Below are 8,914 nucleotides of genomic sequence, written 5' to 3' on the forward strand. Positions count from 1 at the left end.
AACGTACGTCGGTAATTACCGACGAATTGGGATCACTTCAGAGAGCCCCTATCAGCTTCGAGAACTTAAGAACAGGCCAATGAACAATTGGCGTGCGAGATTTGCATCTTGCGCTCCGCCCCGCGCCGCGGGTATAAACAGGAAGCGAGAGCTCCGCACTGACGTCATTCACTTCGGAGCCGAACCGGCGTTTGAAGTTGCAGAGACTGCTTTCCTGTCTTTTCAGCGAAAGAGAATTCATCAGAGAACAGAGAAGAGGATCGTGTGCTGGTGTGACGGCGCTTTCCAGCGGGACCGCGAACTCAGCTGCAAGGAACAACTGCTGTTATCACAGCAAAACAAAGACTGTTGGTATCGGTGGGCGTTCCTATTTTGAGTGCAAACACAGGCTGCACTATCCCCTGTGTGTTGCCGCGGTTTCCCTGGGTGCTTCAGCACTCTCTTAAAAGAGCGTTTCCTCACAAAAAGAGCAACACGGGTGTGACACTGCGTCTTTTTCAAGATGTCATTCCACCCGTGCGTTTCTGGATGCGGTCGTTCCCTCTCACCCGCTGACGGCCACACTCACTGCATCACGTGCCTGGGCTTACAGCACGCTGAGGCAGCGTTTGTGAATAGCTCGTGTTCTCACTGCGGGAACATGACTATTGCGGTGCTTAGGTCGAGACTCTCCTACCTCCGGGAAGGCGGAGTCCCCCTCCCCATACCTCGATCTAGAGCTATCCCTAACCAGGATAGACCTACTTCGACGGATGAACGGGGTGATCTGAGGATTACGTTCAGGACAAACCCGCCTAGTGTCCCTACGCAGGTCCCTGAACCCTCTCAAGCACCGCTGCCGGTGGCGCCACCGGAAGAGATCGCTGGTCCCGCCCACGGGCGCCCAGTCATCTCTTTCGGAGCGCCTGCGGATGAGCAGATGTCGACCGCAGCATCGGAGGGGGAGTTCCAGTCCTCGGAGGATGAGGACTCAGCTGTACTGCCTACCTCTGGGAGAGTGGCAACGGTTGAGTCGGACCCCGAGTTGACGGCTATGCTTTCCCGGGCCGCCGAAAAGGTCGGGCTTGTGTGGAACCCTCCACCACGTCCCGAACCTTCTAGGTTGGATGATTGGTTCCTGGGGGGGGGTCGCGCTGGTTCTCAGCGTCCCGCCCCAGTGCCATTCTTCCCGGAGGTGCATGAGGAGCTTTCCAGGTCGTGGACGACACCCTTCAGTGCCAGAAACAGACCTGGAGGCTCCTCCCTCCTCACTACCCTTGACGGTGGGCAGGCCAAGGGTTACGAGAGGATCCCGCCAGTCGAACGCGCCGTCGCGATGCAGCTGCGTCCGGCGACCGCCTCCGAGTGGCGTGGTGATCCTCGTCTCCCGTCCAAAGCTTGTAGGCTTTCGTCCAGTCTGACTGCGAAGGGCTACAGGTCCTGCGGACAGGCCGTGTCCGCCTTGCATGCCATGGCGTTGCTCCAGGTGCACCAGGCCCAGGCACTCATGGACATGCACGAGGGTAGGTCTGACCCAGAGCTCCTCCGGGAGCTCCGGGCGGCGACGGACCTCGCCCTCCGGGCGACGAAAGTTACCGCCCGTTCCGTGGGTCAGGCGATGTCCACCTTAGTGGTCCAGGAACGGCATCTCTGGCTCAACCTGGCCGACATGAGGGAGACTGACAAGAACCGGTTCCTGGACTCCCCCATATCGTCGGCCGGGTTGTTCGGCGACACGGTCGAGAATTTCGCCCAGCAATTCTCGGCCGCCCAGAAGCAGACGGAGGCCATCAAACACATCCTGCACCGGCGGCCCGCTGCTGCCTCCACCCAGCCGCCGGCTGCAGCACCTCCGCCTGCCCGTCGCCGAGGACGTCCTCCTGCGGCCGCCCCCGCTCCCGCCCCAGCCCAGCAGCAGCCTTCCACCGGCCGTGGGCGTGGAGCCGGTCGCGGGAAGAACGTCCAGCCCGCTCAGGCCGCTGCCAAGCCAGGTGGCAAGCGCCGTCGGAAGAGACCCTGAGACGGGCCGCCCAGAGATGGAGGAAACTGCTCTTCAGGAGATGGCTGCAGCACCACTCCTTCCCCCGGTGGAGGGCCGGGGGAACCCCATTTTTCTTTCTGTTCCGCCACTGGCCCCAGTGCCAGTGGCACCCAAATTTTCAATAAAAGAGCAGTTTCTAACATCTCTGGGTGCCAAGAGAGCGCGTCTGGCGGTATGCGACGCTACCATGCCTCGTACCCCTCAGACACCTCTCTCCTCGCCAACAGGGGGCGTCGGTTGTGCGGACGCACACAAAGTGCCTCCCCACGCTCGACCGTCCCCTCAGCGGATGCAGGTCGTGTGTCAGACCCAGACCCCTGCACGGACCACTCCCATGTCGTCCTGGGGCCCCTAAGTTCCGCTGCGCTGCCCCGCTCCGGGTACATCCGTGGTGCCGATGATCCCGCTTGCACGGTCTCTGGGGGCCTGGCTAGCGCTCCCCAGCCCGTCTCGCTGGATCATCCGCACCATCAGACTCGGCTATGCGATTCAGTTCGCCCGGCGTCCCCCGAAGTTCAGGGGTGTCCACTTCACATCTATACCGAAGGAGGGCGCCCCGGTGCTTCAGGCGGAGATCGCTGTCCTATTGGCGAAGGACGCGATAGAGCCGGTCCCTCCAGCCGATATGAAGTCCGGGTTCTACAGCCCGTACTTCATTGTACCCAAGAAAGGTGGCGGGTTACGACCGATCCTGGACCTGCGTTACTTGAACCGCTCCCTTCACAGGATGCCGTTCCGAATGTTAACCCAGAAACGCATCTTCAGGTGCATCTGTCCCCAGGATTGGTTTGCAGCGATCGACCTGAAGGACGCGTACTTTCATATCTCGATTCTCCCTCGACACAGACCGTTTCTACGCTTTGCTTTCGACGGACGGGCATACCAGTACAAAGTCCCACCCTTCGGGTTGTCCCTGTCGCCCCGTGTCTTCACAAAAGTCGCGGAGGCGGCCATTGCTCCCATGAGAGAGCGTGGTGTTCGCATCCTCAACTATCTCGACGACTGGCTGATTCTTGCCCAGTCGCGGGAGCAGTTGTGCGAACAAAGGGACATGGTGCTCCGGCACCTCAGCCAGTTGGGTCTTCGGGTCAACTGGGAGAAGAGCAAACTCTGTCCCGTACAGAGGATCTCTTTTCTCGGGATGGAGATCGACTCGGTCGCCATGACTGCGCGCCTCACAGAGGAGCGCGTCCAGTCGGTGCTGAGCTGCTTGAGTACGCTCAAACGCAGTACAGCGGTTCCACTGAAACATTTTCAGAGGCTCCTGGGGCATATGGCAGCAGCAGCCGCAGTAACGCCGCTAGGGCTGCTCCATATGAGACCGCTTCAGCACTGGCTACACGACTGAGTCCCGAGATGGGCGTGGCGCAGCGGGTCCCTCCGTGTCCAAGTGACGCCGAGATGCCGCCAAACCCTCACCCCCTGGTCGGACCCTTCATTTCTACGGGCAGGAGTGCCTCTAGAACAAGTGTCCAGGCATCATGTTGTCTCCACGGATGCCTCACCCACGGGTTGGGGTGCCACATACAACGGGCTTGCAGTATCGGGTCTGTGGACGGGGCCCCAACTGCAATGGCATATCAATTGCCTAGAGTTGCTGGCAGTTCGTCTTGCTCTCAGCCAACTCAAAGGGTCGCTCAAAGACAAGCACGTTCTGGTCCGGACGGACAGCACGACGGCCGTTGCGTACATCAACAAACAGGGTGGTCTACGCTCCCGCCGTTTGTCCCAACTCGCCCGCCATCTCCTCCTGTGGAGTCAGAAGCATCTGAGGTCCCTTCGTGCTATTCACATTCCGGGCCTGCTCAATCGTGCGGCCGACGAGCTGTCACGGTTGCCAGTGCTTCCCGGAGAGTGGCGACTCCACCCCCAGGTGGTCCAGCTGATTTGGAGTCGCTTTGGGGCCGCACAGATCGATCTGTTTGCCGCCCACGACACGATCCACTGCCAGTTGTTTTATTCCCTGTCCGAGGGGACCCTCGGCACGGATGCACTGGCACACAGCTGGCCCCGGGCTCTGCGCAAATATGCGTTTCCCCCAGTGAGCCTTCTTGCACAGACACTGTGCAAGGTCAGGGAGGACGAGGAGCATCTCCTCTTGGTAGCTCCGTACTGGCCCAACAGGACGTGGATCCCGGAACTAGTGCTCCTCGCGACAGCACCTCCTTGGCCCATTCCTCTGAGGCAGGACCTTCTGTCTCAGAGACGGGACACCCTAGGGCACCCGCGTCCAGACCTCTGGAAACTCCATGTCTGGTCCCTGGACAGGACGCGGAGGTTCTAGGTGACCTACCGCAAGCGGTAGTCGACACCATCGCTTCCGCTAGAGCCCCCTCTACGAGACGGCTATATGCGTTGAAGTGGAACCCGTCGACTGGTGCTCTTCTCGCCGAGAAGACCCCCGGAAGTGTTCGATCGGATCTGTGCTATCTTTTCTTCAAGACGGGTTGGAGCGAAGGCTGTCTCCCTCCACCCTCAAGGTATATGTTGCCGCCATCGCCGCAAGCCATGACCTCATTAACGGTGAGTCCTTAGGCAAGCATGATCTGATCGTCAGGTTCCTGAGGTGAGCGAGGAGACTAAATCCTCCTCGCCCTTCCTCTATACCCTCTTGGGACTTGACTCTGGTGCTGACCGCACTGCAGAGGGCGCCCTTCGAGCCTTTACAGTCAGTAGAGCTTAAGATCTTGTCTCTAAAGACAATACTCCTGATTGCATTGGCCTCAGTTAAGAGGGTAGGGGACCTGCAGGCATTTTCGGTCGACGAATCGTGCCTGGAATTCGGGCCGGGTGATTCTCAGGTGACCCTGAGACCCCGGCCTGGATATGTGCCCAAGGTTCCCACTACTCCCTTCCGGGACCAAGTGGTGAGCCTGCAAGCGCTGCCTTCGGAGGAGGCAGACCCAGCCCTAGCTTTTCTCTGTCCCGTCCGTGCTCTCCGGACTTACGTGGACAGAACGCAAAGCTTCAGGACCTCAGAGCAGCTCTTCGTCTGTTACGGAGGACAGCAGAAGGGAAAGGCTGTCTCCAAGCAGAGGATGGCCCACTGGATAGTGGATGCCATCGTCTTGGCGTATGAATCCCAAGACGTGCCCTGCCCGCTCGGGGTTAGAGCTCACTCCACCAGGGGTGTAGCTTCTTCCTGGGCGCTGGCTCGTGGCGCCTCGCTGACAGACATTTGTAGAGCTGCGGGCTGGGCGACACCCAACACGTTCGTTAGGTTTTATAGCCTACGTGTAGAGCCGGTGGCTTCTCGTGTGCTCGCTTCCCATAGTCAGCTTCACTGAAGTGCCCGTTCTAGTGTCGGCTTGCTGCGCCATTCCCTTCCCCTGGAACGGATACGTGCGCTCATTTTCTCCAGTCGAGTTCCCCATGATTGGCGAACCCTGTTGAGTCCTCCGCACCCCTCGGCAGTCGGATGTTGCGGAGCGTCCGATGCCAGGTCTGGCACTCGTATGCATTGGTGGAACTTGTGTCAGGCTGGGTTCCGTATGTCGTGACTCCTACGGCGGTCCCATACGTGTATTCTCCACGGTACAGCTCCCTACGGCGAGCTCGTGTCTTTCCCTTGGCAGAGTTCCTCTGCCGTCTCAGTACGGTGTCGTTCCCCGCCTGCATTCGGCCGGGGCCTCCCCTGGGACTTCGTATGTTGAGCTGCTCACGGCCAGCCCATACGTTCTTTCCACATGGTAACTCCCTCTGGGCATGATGTGGCTCCCGCAGCGTCCTTCGGGCACGCTTTCCCAGCGTTATCCAATCAAGTCTGCTGAATGGGTCTTGCGGAACAGCAGTATGACTCTCCTAGCGTGAATCTCCCCGCCCGCTTCAGAACGGGGTCTGAGGGGCTCTCGCTGGGCGCTGGTAGTGGTAGTAACTGTGGCGCTTTCCATAGGGATCCCAATTCGTCGGTAATTACCGACGTACGTCGTAGTGACCGACTGAAAGGGAACGTCTTGGTTACGTATGGTAACCCTCGTTCCCTGAAGGAGGGAACGGAGACGTACGTCCCGTCGCCACAGTTCCTTCCATCACTGCCTGGCCGAGTCACTGGTTCGGCTCCTCAGTGAAAAACGTCAGTGCGGTGCTCTCGCTTCCTGTTTATACCCGCGGCGCGGGGCGGAGCGCGAGATGCAAATCTCGCACGCCAATTGTTCATTGGCCTGTTCTTAAGTTCTCGAAGCTGATAGGGGCTCTCTGAAGTGATCCCAATTCGTCGGTAATTACCGACGTACGTCTCCGTTCCCTCCTTCAGGGAACGAGGGTTACCATACGTAACCGAGACGTTGCAGTGGGTGGAAATAGACAAGAAATGTACAGTTTTCTTCCATCTTTCTGATAACGTTTTTTAGTCTAATGGCAACCCTGTAGATTGAACCATCTACAGGAGTCCGCTCTTACAGACACCACTGCAGCATTTGACAAATCCCAATAATCATCACACACGGTTCCCCACTGACCACTTCAATGAACCTCAACTCTACCAGCACAGGAATTATTACCACCCACCAGCCTCACGTCTCCTGCAGACAACATAAAGAAAGTTGTTTATAAAATGTATGTGTGAAACAATATACATAGAGAAAATTACGGAAATTCATTTTTATATTAATGCAAATATTACACATACACAAATTGAACACTAAATTATATTATGACCATTTCATAACACTAAAACAGAGCCAGTCACTATAACATTAACTCACACATAAAGATCCTGAGTATGTACGTACCAGATGTGGCGAGTCTGAGCACAGAAGACAAAAAAATGAGTGTAAGATAGCTCTCCATCTTCACTGATCACACACTCTGTTTGATCAACTCACAAGTGAAAGGTTCAGGAGAGACAGAGACAGAAAGCTGCACAACCACCAAACAACAAGCCAATCAAAATCACTTTTACCTTATTAGACAGAACAGAGGAAATCATCGAAAAGTTTAATTGACAAATCAGAAGACGTATTTATGATTCTCACCATATTTATAAAAAGCACGTCACCACTGATGAACAGGACTCCTCCTCCACCTTATGACACTTAACTGGGGAGAAACATGCAAGATAGAGGGGTGGCAAAGTCACACATACAGGAAACTGATTTCAGGGACAGGAAACATTCCAGTTTATTTACAGCATCAAAGCCCAGCATTTGCAGATATTCAAACACACACACACTGATAACAAACTGCTTCATGTTTCTCGCTTTGAATCAATGTTTAGAAATATTAGCTGGATACAAACATAAATCAAATGTGCTGTTTTAAATATTCATTTCAACTACTATAATTATTCAGAAGTAGCCTATATTCGCAATGATTGTCATGCTCAGTGCACAGTAAATATTATTTCACAAAAGAGTGTCAGAAAAGGGCATTTTCTTTTAAAAAATTATAATTTTAAAATGACAATAGCCTAAAGTATATGACTTAACACAGGAATACCAGACCAAGTTTCAAGCTGCACTTGGAGGCTGTGTTTAATGCTACAATATCGATCTATTCCTATAGCAGTAAAAGACTATTGAATTGACAAACTTCGTTCACTGACACGACTCACGAGTCCCAGTTAAAATACTGTTGTCTGTGCCAGTACAATTTTACAGACCTTAGATTGCAGTAAACTGACCAGAGAAACATTTACCCTAGACAGACATATCTTTTGAGTTGGTTCTTCACATGGAATTGTTAAAACGGGTTAGTTAGCACAACGGAATCGAATGATTCAAACGTGCGCACTGAATCTTTGGAGCACCGTTGGAGATATTTTATAACACAGAGAACAAATTCAGCGTTCAGTGAAGTGGATCCTTACCTACAATCAACTGAAACGAAACCTGCAACACATATCGCCGTTTGTCAGCAATCAAGAAGCTCTTTATTAAAGGCACAATATGTAAGTTTTCGCCGACAGAGGTCGCATTTTCAAAACAATAACAAAGACGAAGCTTGATGACTCTATGAAGGAGAGTGGAACGATTGGAGATTTTCATTCTTGTTTTCACCATCCAGAGGTGGTGGAATGCACAAATTATGTGCACGGATGAGGTAATGGATTCGTTTTTGTATTACCTACACGTTTCATCACACTATGTCATCATAATGAATTAGCTGCAAGGAACGGGAAATGTAATGCTATATTAGCCTGTTACTGATATGTGACTATTTGTCAAATGATTTGGTGGGTTTATTCTGCGCAGTTTTACATGTTTAAAACAGTCGTACTAAAACTGATGGGGACCTATATTGCCATGGTGGTTTCTACAAGCGTAAACTGAGAATAACGTGGATATTACATCATTGATAGGCGACAATGACAAGGGACAAGCCATTATTTAAAATGGGAATTTCCATGGATTTACACATCCTTGGGAACTTTTGGGATAATGTAAAGAAGTACACAACTGCATGAAATATATCACACTGTGCAAGTGTTTTTTTGATATTTTATTACAACAATCTTAGATATTGTGGCTTTAAGTTGAAAATCTGCATGTGCAGCTTTGAATGACTGCAGGTAATGACAATTTTCAACCAAAAGAATACTAAAAGTACCAAAAAGTAGAATGACATTACCATGGTTTCATTTATGGCTGCATAGATGAAATTGCAGTGGTCACACAGTGGTGTACTGCACTTTTCCTGTCTGTAGTAATGATGGTTATGAGCTGCACTGAGGCTCTAATGTTCTGTTTTTATGCATTATTAACTTATAAAGTAATTAATATGTTTTATAGAGAAGAAAATATATTTTAAACGTGTTACAGATTGTTGACTTACACATAGCCCTATATAGGCCTAACAAAAACAAACGTGTGTGACTGTGTGCACTAACTCACCATGTCTTTACACTTTCAGTTTGTTGGACAGTTATAAAAGTAAAATGCCAAGCAGACAAGCAAT

This window comes from Gobio gobio, assembly GCF_949357685.1.
Source record: "Gobio gobio genome assembly, chromosome: 5".
In the NCBI taxonomy this organism is placed as follows: Eukaryota; Metazoa; Chordata; class Actinopteri; order Cypriniformes; family Gobionidae; genus Gobio; species Gobio gobio.